Source organism: Pezoporus occidentalis, unplaced genomic scaffold, assembly GCF_034315485.1.
Source record: "Pezoporus occidentalis ecotype Australia unplaced genomic scaffold, CSIRO_AGI_Poc_V1 ctg83, whole genome shotgun sequence".
NCBI classification, from domain to species: domain Eukaryota; kingdom Metazoa; phylum Chordata; class Aves; order Psittaciformes; family Psittacidae; genus Pezoporus; species Pezoporus occidentalis.
The window spans coordinates 335,731-352,090 of NW_026916192.1; the positions used below are offsets into that span (position 1 = coordinate 335,731).

The 16,360-nt window shown below is 48.5% G+C and overlaps 1 protein-coding gene across 3 annotated transcripts in view; it reads left to right on the forward strand.

The window, feature by feature from the left end:
- TOX2 (TOX high mobility group box family member 2) overlaps positions 1–16,360 on the forward strand; it is a 137,950-nt gene that overhangs the window by 7,320 nt on the left and 114,270 nt on the right. Inside the window, exon 1 of one of the 3 annotated variants that reach the window (XM_062604054.1) lies at positions 11,192–11,225. The exons of the other annotated variants lie outside the window; for them this stretch is intronic. The gene's annotated coding sequence lies outside the window, so the exon portion shown is untranslated. Of the gene's footprint in view, positions 1–11,191; positions 11,226–16,360 lie in introns of those variants that run through there. 3 annotated transcript variants of the gene reach the window in all.

The window sequence follows — 16,360 nt, forward strand, 5'->3', positions numbered from 1 at the left end:
GAGGGGAGACTGAGATGAGCTCTTAGGCAGAAGCTCTTCCCTGGGAGGGTGCTGAGGCGCTGGCACAGGGTGCCCAGAGAAGCTGTGGCTGCCCCATCCCTGGCAGTGTTCAAGGCCAGGTTTGGACACAGGGGCTTGGAGCAAGCTGCTCTAGTGGAAGGTGTCCCTGCCCGTGGCAGGGGTTGGAACTGGATGAGCTTTAAGGTCCCTTCCAACCCAAACCATTCTATGATAAGGACCTCATGATTTAGCAGGAGCTAGAAAAGGAGGGATGGATGATAAAACTTGCTGCAGCTCTGCCCTGAGTCCGTCCTCCTGATGCCCATCTTCAGTTCCAGACAACTGAAGCCTCCAGTCACTGCCCTCCCTTTCATCCAGGTTGCGCTTCCCCAGGACTGTGCTGTGCATGTGGATCCTGTTCCCCCTCAGCAGTGGCAAGGAGTGGTTTTTGTTTTCCTATGGGATTAACTGGATCCCATCAGCAGGTTTTTCTTCCTGCAAAACCTGCCTGTGACTCAGAGTTTCCATTCCCATCTGGACTAAGGGAGGCTCCATCCCCTTTCTCCCATCTGCCTGCCTGCACACTGCACTTCTCTTCTTGGCTTTAGAGAAAGCCGACATCTTCCTCTTCATCTCTTTTTTGCTTCCAGGGAGGAGTCTGTGCTTGCCTGTGGTCAGGGGTTGGGAGATAAGGATTGTCTTGTGTCCCTGCCATTTATTCTCTGTGTGAACTGGGCTGGGTCTCTGTCTCCAGTGGGTTATGTCAGGGTACCCAGGTATTTGGGAGTTATTTTAGGAATAATTTGAGCCATCCTGAGTGCTGAGCAACCATTGCAGAAGACCTGGGTCCTTGGAGAGGTGCACCCCAAGAGGCTTCTCTCTTCCAAAGACATGGACATCCACATTTATACCTGTGAAAGTTCCACCTTTCCATCCTGATTTATGGAGTAGTTTATTCCCTGAGCATCTCCTCCCTCTCCCTGGGAAGGTGGTAGGGCTGTGCAGCTCATCAGGGCTTGTTAAGCTGATGGGAAACCCTGAAGTGCAATGGTTTCAGTGTGAGGAAGCACCCTCTGTAGGGGAGGAGATGGAGCAGGCAGTGGGACAGAGAGCTTGGTTTCACTGCAGCTTGTCCATGTGGGGAGCTGGTGGACCCCAGTCCTGCTCCTAGCAGCGTGCAGGCTGAGCATCTTTCTCCCCCAAAAGCTGGTCAGTGATGAGCTGTTTTGCTCCATCTCCACCATCACCTTGCCTCTACACCATGGGGAAGATGCTGCCAAGGGCCTTCAGAGCAGGGGAATTTGGGAGCTCCAGGTCTCCTTGGCTGATGCTGCTTTCTGGCTCTGAATTAAAAGACTTTTTATTTGATCACTTACAGTTACTGAACCCTAAAATAAAGGTGATTGTTTTTTCTCTGTCAAAAATATAACAGTTTAGGTCCATTCCATATCTCTCATTTTCCACGGGGGCTTCTTTGAAGAGTGGGTTTTCTGCACCCTGGAAGAGTGATGTGTTTGTAGGGAACTGAGTTTCTAATTTCTAGTGTCAGAAGAGGGGCGGTGTGCCCCAGAGCCCTTAGTGAAAAGGAAAGAAACTTGGACAGGGTGGAAATTCAATTTATGAAAACTTTAGAGGGAGTTTCCTCTGGAAACACTTAATTGAATGATCTTGGTTTGTCCCAGCTGATGCAATGGGCACAGACTGCGTCTGGAAGAGGGAAAAGCAGAAATACTGGAGGGGGAAACATGAACCACAGAAGCTGGGGCTTGCTGTAGCACTGGGAAATCTGTGTTACCCCAACAGGATCCTGCTCTGTTTGTCCCTGTTAAAGCCAGGGAGGCAACTTTTCCCCTGATGTGTTATCTTGTCTCGCAATAGCATTCAAAGGAGAAGAAGAATGTGCTGTTAAAAATATCAAACTTTGGGGAATGGCTGCCAGACTTGACTGCTGATAAGCGTTGTTGATTGAAGATCAAACAGCCCTTGAAGGAAAAACCTTCCAGCAAGCGCCATGGAGCTAACCCTGCAGCCAGACAGTGAGGTCAGGCAGGATTCAATCTGGGTATATTTAAGAGCCTGTGTTGGAATTACAGTCTGGGCTCCTCCACCGCAGACGGACGTTGGTGACACAGTGGGCTTAAACCTGATAAATCTGTTAAAGCTGAGAACGTTTTTTAGATGCCAAGCAAACCAGAGTTATGTTTTCATTATTAGGTGGTAGTTTTGTTGGGGGCTTTTTCCGCCTCCTTCAGATAAAGACCTTGCCCAGGAGGAAAGGCTGTGGGTCATGAAGTGAACTGAAGACCAGTGGCATGTGTTAACTAACTGACAACCTGTATTACTGTGTCAAGGTGGCAAATTAATTGTGGGTGGCCATCTGCTTGCAAACCACATTGTTCTGTCCTGGATGTACCAAACGGTACATGTGGAGTATTCAACTCTTTGATTTAAAACAGCCCAAAGCATAGGTGTTTTGAAAACTACGTTAAATCATGTTTTCCGCTAAGGGTTGGGCTTTGAAAGGGGGAAAATATGACTGAAATGGTCTTTCTAGTTTCATAAACCACCAGCCCTTTAAAACAGGGTGGTTGGCATGTAGTGGCCTTCATCTGGGGGAGGCCAAACCCTGGTGGGAATAACAACATGTAACTTGAGGCATCAGTGGAAGCTGGGTACCACATTTGCATGAGAGCACAAAAGAAACAAATACGTGTTAAAAATCATAGCTAAGGCTGGAAGGAACCTCCGGGAGTGTATTTAAAATACTTCCAATTGTACCTTCTGGGGTTGAGATGGCAGGAGACAAGAATATCAATATCCAGCCCACATCAACTGCAAGCCATAGATTTTCTGCTCTGGTCCAGTGAGAGTCTCAGTGGTGACGGCTGCAATCAGATGCTAAATAGGAAGTGGTAATAAAAAGGACTTTAGTTAGAATTAGTAAATGTGAAATGCCTCATCCCTTGGAAAACATGCAGTATTGACTGAGATTTAGAAACACATCCTGTAGGAGCAAGGATCCAGATTGCAGGCTCCAGAGCTGGCTCTGGCATCCTTTCCCTGCATGTATTACTATTCCTGTTAGAGTGCAGGGTTTCATTTATTTCAGTTTTTGCCTGGAAAGGTCACAGTGTGCAACTGGAGAGGAAACCAGTGAAGAGCTGGGAACAAGGGCAGCCCCATCCAGAACCATCATCCACTTCTCCCACTCCTGCACTGGGATGTCACATGCATGCAGCTTCCCCTCTCCCAGGATGTGGACTGGGCTGGAGTCACACAAAGTCCCTTTGTAACATTCCTGCCATGTCCAGCTGCACTGGAAACCTGTTTTCGTTCTGGTGTTGGTGATATCTAAGGGCTTACTTCCCGAATGAGAGGTGCTGCACATTAAACCTGTGTGATAGAGAAGAACGTGCCCCAATTCAAGTATAACTTCTATAAACTCCCAGAGCAGAGCCTGGGTACTGAATTTCAGGGGATAGAGGCAGAATCTAAATGTAAAGATGAGGCAGTCATTAACAAAACAGGATCCTTGTATCATGGGCAAATCCAGCATTATAATGGAAACTTTTCTGATTTGAGTCTGAATAAGTCCTGTTATCCAGAGCTGCTCTCCAGGAGCTGCATGTGAAGCCATAGATTCCTTTCCCATTTGCAGTTAATTGTCTGGGAAATGGGGATTTCAACATCCTCTTCTTGTTCTTCTCTTCTGAAGCTCAACTGGGGCTTCTCGTTTGCCCCCCGTGTTGGAAGCCTTGGGTAGCTTGGAGGCAGGAAGAGCATGCTGCTGGATATGGGGCTTTAGCTTGTGTCGTCATCGTGCCATGAGCCCAGGGACGGTGCCAGCTGGGAAGGGACCCTCTGCTTGGCAAATAAAAGGTCTCGAGTGCAGGCTGCCTCCTTAGCAGAGTTATAGCAGGAAGGCTGCAGGACCCAGAGGTTTCTGAAGAGCTCTATGCCTCTTCCCAGCACTAGGTCACCAGGACAGAGTTATTTTTCCCTGTGTTTTCTTTAACCTGTGTTTTGATGCTGTGAGGGCTGGAGCAGCTCTGCTCTGGAGCCAGGCTGAGAGAGCTGGGCTGGGTCAGCCTGGAGAAGAGAAGGCTCCTGAAGGGGAGACCTGGGAGCAGCTCCAGTGCCTAAAGGGGCTGCAGGAAACGTGGAGAGGGGCTTGGGACAAGGGCCTGTAGGGACAGGCCAAGGGGAATGGCTTGAACCTGCCAGAGGGGAGACTGAGATGAGCTCTTAGGCAGAAGCTCTTCCCTGTGAGGGTGCTGAGGCTCCGCAGGGCTCCTTATCCAGTGGGATCAGCATCTTGGTCCATGCCTGGGCATTGCTGAGCTCCACAATTAGCGTCTGTGAGGCCAGGGGTGGCTCAGCAGCAGCTGCTCAGCCCTCCCAGCTCGGAGCCCTGTGCCTGACAGCTTTCCCTGCGCTGTGTTTAAGTGGCAGAGGCTTGACTGGAGAGCCTTGATAAAGCAGAGAGCTCAGTCTGACGGGTGTGGGAAGGAGGTGAAAAAGGAAAGCTTAATTCCCTGCTCATCTCAGCCACGACTCAGGTTTCGTTTGCCATGCGGAGGTTTCCCCTCTTCCTCCCTGCTGTCCAAGTGTTGCTCCTCTTGCATTTGCTGTTTGTTTGCTTTCTAGCCTGGGGGCTGCTGCGAGAGGTGTCTCTTTGCTCTGCCGGCTGTTCCTGATGCTTCGTTTTCCTTGCTAATAGCAATTGTTCCTGCCAAAATCATTTGGTGGTGTTATGTAAACCTAGAATCACACGCTAACGCTCTAATCCGGGTGCTCCAAAATGCGCTGGATGGGATTCACCCCATCAGGCACATTGCACTGGAGTCCCCTTGGCTCTGCAGTCACCAGGGTGGGATGCCACCAGCCACAGCATCCACAGCCAGCATCACCATGGTCACTAGTGGCTTTAGTGGGAGCATGACCCTATAAGTCACTCAGGACTGGGATTTAAGCTGTTTGCAGAGCCTGGTACCTGCACAATAAAGCTTGGTTTTGGCAGCGGGGTCTATGTGCTGTTAGGTTTGCAGCAGTGTGGCTGATGCAGTGTGTGTGGTTCTGTGCAGCTTGGTGCATCTCTGCCCCATCATGGTCCCTGGTCAAGGGCCAAGCCTGCTTATGCAGTCCCCATGCTCCAGCTGATGGATTTGAGCTCCTGGAGCATCTTCATGGAGATACTGTGTTCCTGCAGAGACAGAGAGTATGGGCCCTCCTCTGAAGTGTGCATGCTCTCTTGGTGGCAACCAGTTATTTAACTGGAAAGTGATGTTAACAAAAATCTTAATGAATTTCTGAGCAATGCTTAATATGATTTGGCAGGCAGAATTATTTAAAAGAAAAGAGAGAGCTCCACCATTGCTTGTGCCCAACCTCTTCCCCGCACATGCCACTCTGAGATTAAAAAGAGATTAAATCCTGCTGAGCTGGCAGGTGATGCTGATGAACGTTTGGAGGGGATTAGAGCAAACCCATTCCTCCTTCTGATTTAGCTCAAGATTTGAATTCATTGATAAAATTTGCTCAGGTTACATCTCTGAAGCCTGCTCCACGCCAGTGAATCTGCAGGGGTGTAAATGAAGGCAGAACATGTTTCTGGTCCAGAAAGGCCAATGAATTAACCTTTATAAGATTCATGAATGTTTAAGATCACTGTACGTCTATTCTTGTTGTAGTGTCCAGTTAACCCATGCTGCTACAGAATTAAAGGGTGCCTAGGCTGGCTCCTTGGCTGGAGGAACCTGGCCTGATGCTCCTGCTGCACTGCAGTATGGCTGTGAGATGCTCTGCAACAACAGACCTGTGTGTGCAGTATGGCCTATTCACATATTGCTTCAGTCTGAGCCAAAAAATGCCATCTCTCAAACGAGGGATGAAGTGGAATGTGTTCAGGGACTAGATCCAGCCAACGCTGTGTTGGTATCCTGGCTGCTGTTTTTCTTCTGTGGTGGCCTGGCAGTGGGACTAGAGGCTAAAGAGGATGTTCTTGGGAGCCTCCAGCAGCTACTGGACCCTTTGGTATATCTGCATGCATCCTACAGCAGCAGCACAGGGGTGCTGGGACTCCACAGTGTGCTGTTACACTGTGCTCCAGCATCAAAAAGGTTTTCAGAGTGCTGAGACCTACCATGATGCCTGAGCACCCTCTGGGGAAGGAATTGCTCCTCATCTCCATCTAAACCTGCCCTGGTGCAGCTTGAGGCCATTTCCTCTTGTCCCATCCCTTGTTCCTTGGGAGCAGAGCCCAGCCCCCTCCTGGCTCCATCCTCCTGTCAGGCAGTTGTAGGGAGCCATCAGGTCCCCCCTGAGCCTTCTCTTCTCCAGACTGAACCCCCCAGGTCCCTCAGCCGTTCCCCATCACATTTGTGCTCCAGGCCCTGCACCAGCTCCATTCCCTTCTCTGGCCCTGCTCCAGCACCTCAATGTCTCTCCTTTAGTGAGGGGCCCAGAACTGAACACAGGATTCGAGGTGCAGCCTCACCAGTGCCCAGTGCAGGGGCACAATCCCTGCCCTGGCCCTGCTGCCTCAGCGGTGCTGGTACAGACCAGGATGCTGGTGGCTACTTGGCTGCTCATGTTCAGCTCCATCAATGAGCACCCCCAGGTCCTTTTCCATGAGCAGCTTCCTGTGAATATCCTGTGAACCCAAATTCACAGCAACCGCTCAGGGAAGCTGTGGTGCCTCTGGAGGTGCCAGTCCCTGTGTGTCTGCTTGCTTCAAAGCCCCTTGGGCTGCAGCTGCGAAGGGAGCCCAGTGAAGTTTGGCTGCTGCCGTGGAGCTCTTTGCTGTCTCTAATTTGGTGACTTGAATCTCTCATGAAAGAGAGCACTGTCGATGTGCTGTGGGCCAGGAGGAGCACTTATCCCCACTGTGATCTGAAGTTCCAGGCTCTCTACAATAGGACTAAAGTCTGAGATGGTCTGAACATCTGACGGTCTTTTTGCTTTCTCTGAGTTGCTTTGGATTTATACAGCTGTAACAGCACCCACAGACCCCTGCTGATCATTATAGATGTTGGTGGGATGGGTAGGTAAAATGAAGCTCAATGGTAAGTCACAGGCAACTCTGAATACTTTCAAGAACGTAATACTTGGGAATACTTTAGAAAATAACCTTCTTTTGTTTTTCAGGGTACCATTGGAATATAGCTTTTCTAAAAGTAGGGGGAAAGACAGCTTGAAACTAAATATATTATTAAAGAGAGCTTCCTTAAGCTCTGTCATTAAGCAAGAGGGTTTTGAGGCAAGGGTTTTCCAGTTTCCTTATCATGTTGCTGCACAACCTGGTGTGTGCCAATGAGTGTGTCTCCTTCAAGAGGGGCAAAATATGAAGTTAAATTCACCATATGGTGGAGGAGGATGTTTGGTATCCGCTTTTTGTGTGATGATGGTAGTTTGTTTAAAATCAAGTTACCTTTGTATTTGCTTAGTTTAACTTCAACCAGGAAAATAATGGCTGTTGTAATGTCTTTATTAGAGGAATATTGTTTTAAAGCACTTAGGGGTTACATTAGTTGAGTGCAAAATGAATTCCTGCTCTGGAGCAAATAAACCCCAGTGGGGCTGAATGCTGGGAGCTGACAGCTTGATGTGGGGATGTGCTCACAGACGGGTCTCCAGGGGCTGGTTCTTGATGGAATTCATCCCGCTCCTTCTCTTCCCTCCTCCCTTCGCTCACCTTAGTGAAGCAGCATCTCACCCCAGCACGTGGTTACGGCACCGACATCAAACTGGGAGGCACTGCGTGGCATGGGGGGGGGCGGTATCTGAACACAGCCTGAGTGTGAAAGAATCATAGAACCAGTTTGGCTGGAAAAGCCGTTTAAGCTCATCCAGTCCAACCATTCCCAGCTCTGCCAAGGCCACCACTAACTCACGGCACTGGGGCCTCGTCTCCATGGTGTGTGAACCCTTGTGGCGATGGTGCCTCCAGCCCTGCCCTGGGCAGCCTGTTCCAATGCCTGAGCACCCTCTGGGGCAGGAATTGTTCCTCAGCTCCATCTAAACCTGCCCTGGTGCAGCTTGAGGCCGTTTCCTCTTGTCCTAAGGCACCTAAAGGTGCCTGCACGTCCATGTCTGCGCCTCATCCTGAAGCCAGCTCAGCAGAGTTGCAGATGCACACAAGGTATGTGAGCTGAGGCTTCTCAAAGCTTGGCACAGGCTGGTTTTCAGGCAGCATCCAATGATATCATACAGCAAGCATTAGGAGAACAACATCTGGTAGCTCTGCTGTCTACATGCCCACTGCAAACAATTCTTCAGACCTGTGTAAACGTTCAGTTTAGTCACATAACAGTGTGGGAAGGGACTCACACAGTCAAGGCCACCTGCTTGCCTCTTTTTCTTTCACATAAAATAATGAGGATGGTGTTTTGTGTTCGGTTCTGTTTCCAGTGCAATAAGTGACACTTTAAAAGCAGCTAAATGCATTAGGAAGAGAAGTCAGGATCTCTTATTGCAGAGGTGTCAACAGTTTTATTTTAAGCTTAATGTTACAGTAAGCTCATTATCTCCACATTGTAAAACACAGGCAGGGAGGACTTGGATGCCCTGCTGGAGGGGTTAGTTCCTGGCTGTGGGTAGGAGGTGTTTCTTGGGAAGGGCTGTTCATGCAGATCTGGGCTCTGGAGCTCCTGTTCTGCAGCCCCTCACCCCAGCATGGTGGTTTCCAGTGCTGGATGTGGCAGTGCCTCTCCTCTGTCTGAAAGTGCTCAGAGCTGGTGTGAAGCCATGAGAGTAGACATGGTAAAAGTGCTGTGCAAGCTCCAGCCCTGGCGGGTGTCACGGTGTGCCCGTAGGATGCAAACCTCCCAAACTGCAAGGGCCTTGAGCGGTTCACTGAAGTTGGACAGGGCCTTGAGCAACCTGGTTTAGTGGAAGGTGTCCCTGCCCATGGCAGGGGTTGGAACTGGATGAGCTCTAAGGTCCCTTCAACCCAAACCAGTCTGGGATTCTGTGATCATAAGAAAGTACAGTTATTGTGCAAGTGAGAAACTGTGGTTTAATCTCATCTTTAGTTCCAGAAGACCTCTGGAGACATAGATGCCATCAGCATCCTAGACCTATGCTATGCAGGGCTTGATGCAGACACCAGCATTTTGCATCAGGCTGCTGTGTTTCAGCAGCACTGACTTCAGAAGGGGCTCTAAAATAACTAGGATTGGTCAGGCATCCCTGGTGGGTTGCAAAACTCAGACTTCAGACATCAGAGAATCAATCCCACCTCTGAATTCCCTGAGCGCTAGGGTCAATTACCTTGTGATGCAGTCTCCTCAAGACACATGGTTTATGGTTTTACCAGAATCATCAAAGCTGACAAGTTTCATCAATCCTATTCCTTCCTCCCGGTGACCACACGCTTGGTGAAATGTTCACATTCTTCCTTCCTCTTTCTCTCTGTGTGAAATGTCCCACCTTCTTGTGTGGAACACTGCAGAGAGCACATGGCTGCCTGCAATACAGGAGCCCCTGGAGCTGCTCTGGGAGGTGGAGCAGCAGCTCTCCAGGCTTGCAGAATGCTCCCTCTTTAGCACATCATCTTGTTCCTTTTCCTTTTGGAAAACTGGGGAAAAAATTGTTAAAGGAGGAGCTCATCTACTTTCATGCTCATCACATCGCTATGATGATGAGAGGACAGGCTGTGAGAGCTGGGCTTGTTCAGCATCGAGAACAGAAGGCTTCTTCAGGGGAGACCTTAGAGCAGCTCCAGTGCCTAAAGGGGCTACAAGAAGCCTCGAGAGGGGCTTTGGACAAAGGATGTAGGGACAGGCCAAGGGGAATGGCTTTAACCTGCCAGAGGGGAGACTGAGATGAGCTCTTAGGCAGAAGCTCTTCCCTGTGAGGGTGCTGAGGCGCTGGCACAGGGTGCCCAGAGAAGCTGTGGCTGCCCCATCCCTGGCAGTGTTCAAGGGCAGGTTGGACACAGGGGCTTGGAGCAAGCTGCTCTAGTGGAAGGTGTCCCTGCCCGTGGCAGGGGTTGGAACTGGATGAGCTTTAAGGTCCCTTCCAACGCAAACCAGGCTGGGATTCTATGAGAGGGTGATTCTGTGGTAGGAAAGGTGACCACTGAACTGGTAACCACTGACTGCATGGCTTTTGCTGAGCTCCTAAGCAATGAACTTCAGAAATGGAGCAAGGTCCATGTTGTTGGTGAAGATCATGAATTGTATGTCTGTCCTGAGTACACAGAAGCTATAGTCTGTGTGGGAAGGATAGGGCTGACAGAGGCAATTTCCCCAATCCAGTGAATGGCCAAGGCCCTGCTGAGTGGTGGCATCAAGAGATGGCCCCCAACAGGGGCCAGCACACAGAAGTTGACTTGGGTTGGGGTCTCTGCCTCTGCCTACTGATGGGGGAGCTGTGGAGGAGAGGAAGGGGTTAAAATGAATGCAGACTGTCCAATGGGCATAAGCATACATGTGTGAAGACTGACTTCTCTGTTGCATTATGCTATTTTCATACAAAGGATTGCAGGGATCCACTCTGGACCTCTCCAGAGACCCCGCTTCTCTTCCCTGTCCACACATGATGGGGAGTTCCTCCCTGGCATGAAAGAGGTGTTCAGTCTCCATCCAAGGGGCTGTGTCTTGACATTCCTTGATGGATGAAACCTTTTCTGATACTTTGGGACTTCAGCTCGCGTTACCATCTTCACTGATCTTGGGCATCACTTATATTTAACACTTGTTAAATTTGGTATGAGCTGACTTGATTAGAAAAGACAAAAAAGAAAGAAAACCTTAAAACATGAAGCCCAAGAGATGGGTACATTTACGTGCTATTAAGGGGTTATCAGTAGTGTCCAGCTGTGTCTATTGATTCAGTTCCGCAGTCTGAGAAGCCCTGTGTCTTTGTAATGAGTGGCATCTGGTTTCTTCCATCTCCTCTACCCTTTCCTCTTTGCTTGTCCCACCTTTGCTTCAAGAGCCCTGCCAGCTGCATCCATGCAGACAAGAGGGAAAGTTGCCCTGAGATATCCATGCTTTGGAGAAGCTGTTGGACTGGTCAGAGCCCTACAGCCCCAGAGTGTTGGAGGTACAACAGCTCCTAGTGCTGCTCCTACAAGTGTCATGAGGCTGCGGCCTGAGGCCAGGATGAGGGGCCTCGCCTGGAAGGTATTTGTTTACAGACTTCAGTTTGATCCCTCTGCAGCTCCTGCCACAGAGCCTTGATGATGGTGAATGCTTCTCTCCACCGAGTCACTTTGAGCGGTGAGTTAAATCACTGCAATTTTTTCGCCTCCAGTATTCAGTGTTCTGAGCTAAATTAGAATAGAAACCTTTTCCAACCGTTCCTTTTAATAAAGTATTTAGTTAATAGATGATGCATAGCTCACAAAGCTTGCAAGTATCTGACACGGGCTATCATAATATTATGATATTTAACAGCAAAACCTACTGCATTATCAACTTACCTCTATAGCATGGAGGAGGCAACAGCTGAGGCATAAAAACTAATGCTTCAGTATGACAGAGCTAAAATTGAACTTGGCAATTACCGCGTGCATGATTCGCAGTATTGTGAAGTGAAGCTACTATATAAATCAGCTCCAGTAATCACAGGGTTTAAAATTAGTCAGTTACTATTAACTCTGCCAGTGTTAGCATATGTTCGAGAATTATAGAAGTGAAAGGTATGGAATATCTAAAGTACAGGTTTAAAGTAAACCACTTGAACAAGCTCCCAGTGGGAGGACTTTAAGTTCATGCAGAAGTAAGGTTTTGGGTACTCTGAGAAAGGTTTGTGGAACATATTTAATTGCACATTGCAGTGTAATCTTTTGAATGCTTAACATCCTTCAGAAAGCACCTTTTCATGTTCCCAAAGACTTTCACAGTTCACAGAGGGGAGAGTGATGATTGAAGTTAATTTTTTCTCCCTTCAGGTTTTTTTTTCCTGAGCAGTGCTATTCAAATAGGCTGCAGAGCTCTTCAATGCCAGGCACAGAAAAAAGGAAACAGCAGGATAATGTTTTAAAATCATTATGGGGAAGTGAAAGGCTGCTCTGAGCACAGCACAGAAATTAGCAACTGCTATGATTGCTGAATTCTTATTCAATGCAAAATTCATGGAATTTGCTGCTATGGAAAATAAGGGAGTCAAGTTATTTAATAGGATTCTAAATTAGGTAGGGTGCACAAATATTTTAGGTGGGACACAGAGCTGTGTGTTGCTGTAGGGGACCGGAGCTGGGAGCAGCTCTGCTGGGTCAGATGGCTGCTTTTTGTCCAGCCCTGTCCCCTCGCTCCTTTGGTTCATGGTAACGTTTTCAACTTGATTTTTGAAGTGACACTGTTTGGGTCTTGGGGAGATGTGGCTGAAGCAGGGTGAGGGTAGGTGACTGCCTTGCTACAGGGCTTGTGCCCCTCGCTCAGGCCTTGCTGCATCAGGAGGATGCGCAGTGATGCAATTCTGAAAGAGGTGCATCCAGTGTTAGAGGGATGGCAGAGGAGATGGCACAAGTCCCCTGGGATCCCTCAGCCTGGTCTGGGCTGCTGCAAGCAGCTGCTGGAGGATGCTTCTGGCACTTAATCCCGTTTTGAATGCCTCAGTCCTTGGTTTCTCCCTCCCTGCACCCCATCCAGGGAAGGCAGGCAGCCCTCTGGTGAAGTTTCCCAGCTGGATGCTTTTCCTGCTGGTGAATCCAAACCCACATTTCCTTAACTTCATCCATAGTTCAAGCTGGTCCTGCCACACGCAGGCAACATCCCCTGTGCTCCTGCTGGCAGTTCCTATCCCTCTTTTCTCTCTTTCTGTGTCTGACCTTCAGATTCTAACATAAGTCATGATGACTTTTGTGGGCTTTCTTTTTCCGCACTTGCCTGTTGTCCATAGAGCTTTGTTCAGTTACAGCCACGTCTGGTTCCAGAATAGGCAACTTGTGTCTTGTTTCTAACTCCAGTGAAGTGGAAACGTTTCAGCAAATCTGTGCTTTAGTCTTTCTTTACTTTTAGTCCCCCCATGTGTCCTAATTATTTAGTGCAACTCATTCAGCCAGAGTTTTTGAAGATGCTCATGCTCTGGCAGGGAGAAAGATCAGATTAGACTGTCTTTTCTCTCTTTCTCCTTTTTTCTCCTTTCTTTCTCTCTCTTGCTTTTAAAAATAGAGAAATAAGAGGAGGACTCTGCTATTCTGGCAAGCAGCACACAGAAAAATGCTTTGTTAATCACAGTGCAGCCTGATCAGGTGGAGAGATGGAAAAGTTAACACCGAGGCTGTTTGGGTGCTGATCCAGGGCAGCACCCGCACGTGATAACAGAGTTAAGTCTCTCTGAGATAAAGACTGAAGACTGTGAAGGTCACTGTGCACACATGAACCTATTTGCCATCATGTTGGGGGCTTTATATTTTGGAAATAGGCTCTGTTATTTGTCTCACCAGCAGGAAGACGTTACCTTATCAGTCCCAGATAAAACTTGCTGCATTCCATTAAAGGCTTTTGAAATACATAATTCTCAATTGGCTGATACAGGGTAAATTGCCACCATTCTCTCTGCCAGTAACTTTAAGATTCACGAAGAATTTATCAGTACATTTAACACTTCCATTGGAACTCTATTTCTGAGGTTATGGAAATGAGCTACAAATGAAAGTCACAACTCAAAAAGCAGGAAACATGCCTGTAAGCGAGGAAAAAGCTGTCACTGGCATTGTGAAGAAAGAGAGGTATAAATAGGGCATTGGGTTAGAAAGCAGGAAATCTGCGTGCTGTGGGTTTTACTTGGAATTTCTTCTGGTGACCCTAGATAAGATTGTTAACCCTTAGCTCTGCAGACGTTTGTATGTGCTCATTTATGGGCTCTGCTTCTGGCTTTTGGGATTGTCTGCATGAGCTAACTCTCTGAAAGCGTCGCCACTCCATCAATCATGGGTGTGTGGTTTTCATGCTTAGCGAGGATCACTTCACCAAAGAGACTGGATTTCTCAATATTTCCTGTAGAATTTAGTCTTGTCCTCGCACTGCATGGCCTGGGGAGAGACAGTGAAGGGTCTGTCCTCGCAAGCAAGGAGGGGGATTGTGTCACAGATGTGGTGTCAGTTCCTGCTGCAGATGAGCTTAATGCAGTCGCTGACCACAACTCCAGTTTAATTTTACAGAGAAGGTAAAATAAATAGTTTAAATCAGGGAGAGTTTTTATATATCCATGGTAGACTCAAAAGATCCTTCCATGGGAACCAGTGCATGGGTACCCATGTGTGTTGGTCCTTGCTTGCAGCCTGCACAGAACCAGGGCTGTGTCCTGGGAGATGTAAAATCCCAGTTTCCAGAGACAGGCACATTTCTGCCCAAAACACACTATGGTCTTACAGCCTCCTATCAGCTGCTGAGTGTGTAGCGTATCAGCAGAACATGATCTGGTATTTGTCAACCCTGTCTATATAACTTTGTTCAAAGTGGGTATTTTAGGGTATTTTATGGCATACACCAGATACAGCAATAGGCAGGGGGAAACCATCCAGGTGGGGAGTTGCAATGAGAAAGCCAAAGAGACAGGTAACAGATAGTGACTACTAAATGAGGCGCTGAGCAGCATCCCACCCGTGATAAGGTTAGGGGACGTGTATTGCATCGTGCCCTCTGCAGTTGGAGAGGCAGGTCTTGGAGCACCCTGGGTGTCTTGGAGCATCCTGAATGTGCCCCAGAAGGGATGCTGCCTGCCCTCCTGCCCACCACTATCTGGAGGTGCTTTGGATTTTGTGGTGATGTCCTGTTCCTGGGATGACCCAGCACTGCTCCACCAGGCAGCCAGGGGAACGTGGCCGTGGAGAAGAGCCATCCCACAGCTGTTAATAACTTAAAAACCATGCCGAGGCAAAAGCAATGTTGTGAGAAGGGGGCCTGGCATCTCTGACACTGATGCCTTCAGTTCCCAAGCTGACACCTCCAGTGCATACGTAAGTCAGAGGGTCATGTGGGTCTGTAATAACATGACAAATAGGTATGATAGTTCTGACTGCTGCAAGCTATACATTTGGCCTGAGGAGTTATTTCAGGCTTGCGCAGTTTAAAATTGTCTCACAGCCTGAAATCACATCTCAAATAGAAATAATAGCCTCCAATCTCTGCAATCCCTGCCTGCTCTATAATAAAGAAATGGTGACTTCCCCAGAAGTGTCATCCCAGCCGCAGCACAACTGCTTCCCAGGAGCGCTGGCACCAAGGAATGTTTGTCTCACGGATGAGATGCAGGAATTGGGATGTTTCCACACATGACTCTATAAAAGTTGGTAATCGTAAGTTTTGTTGGTTTGGGGGTTTTGTTTTATTTTGCTCTTGGCTCAGTTTTCTCAGGATTAGAATATTAAAAATGAAAATGTGATGAATGCTGTGTACCTGGGCAGGGGGCACCGATCAGCTCTTAAAAGCTGAAGCTGAATCCTTGAGGGGAAACCATGAAGCATTCTCCATGTTTCTTGTCCTTTGATGTCCCTTGCCTCTGTGCACAGAATGATCAAATGGTTTGGCTGGAAGGGACCTTAAAGCTCATCCAATTCCAACCCCTGCCACGGGCAGGGACACCTTCCATTAGAGCAGCTTGCTCCAACCCCCTGCGCCCAACCTGGCCTTGAACACTGCCAGAGACCGTCTCACTAGGATGCTCCTGGTGCTTTCATAGGGATGTTCCTAGTGCCAAACCTGCACGATTGTGACTCTGCAGGGAGTGACTTTTCTGCCTTTGACTTAGAGCCCCAAAGCTGAGCATATTTGGAGAAGGCTTTACACTGCTTGCAGGGCCCTTTGCAGACGCTGTAGCTGAAACTGGTGGGGACAGAGCAGTCGGCCCCTTTGTAGGCAAAGCAGAATCTGTCTCGTCTGGGGCGCACGCAAACATTTGCTCTGTGGGCTGCGCTGCAGCGGCTCTTCTCTTGGTGCAGGTTGTTTTGTTTCCTGTGGTGTCTGTGTTGCTGTTGAGGCAGTTCCACAAACCTCCTGTTTCTCCCAGGGCTGTTTGCATGGCAGGTGTTTGCTGTGATAAAATATTGATGGGGAGGAGGAGGAAGGCAGGTTTTGTTCTCCGGCTGTCCCTATCTCTTGTTGGTTTTCAGGTGGGAGGTACAGAAGTGCCTTGGTTGATTTTAAAACCAAGGTCAAGATATCTAGAGAATTTGTAGAATTTGGGTATATCTGGGGTTTGGAGCAGATTGGAATAACTCTGTTAAATCCCTGCCTTTGCTACAAGTTGGAGCTGGATGCTGTTTGGGCAAGTGCTCCAGCCCCAGCAGTGTTCAAGGTCAGGTTGGGCAGGTGGGTTGGAACTGCATGATCTTAAGGTTGTTTCCAAGCCTAACCATTCTATGATTCTATGGATAGAGGAGCAGGGCAGAAGGTGTGGTGGGCAGTGA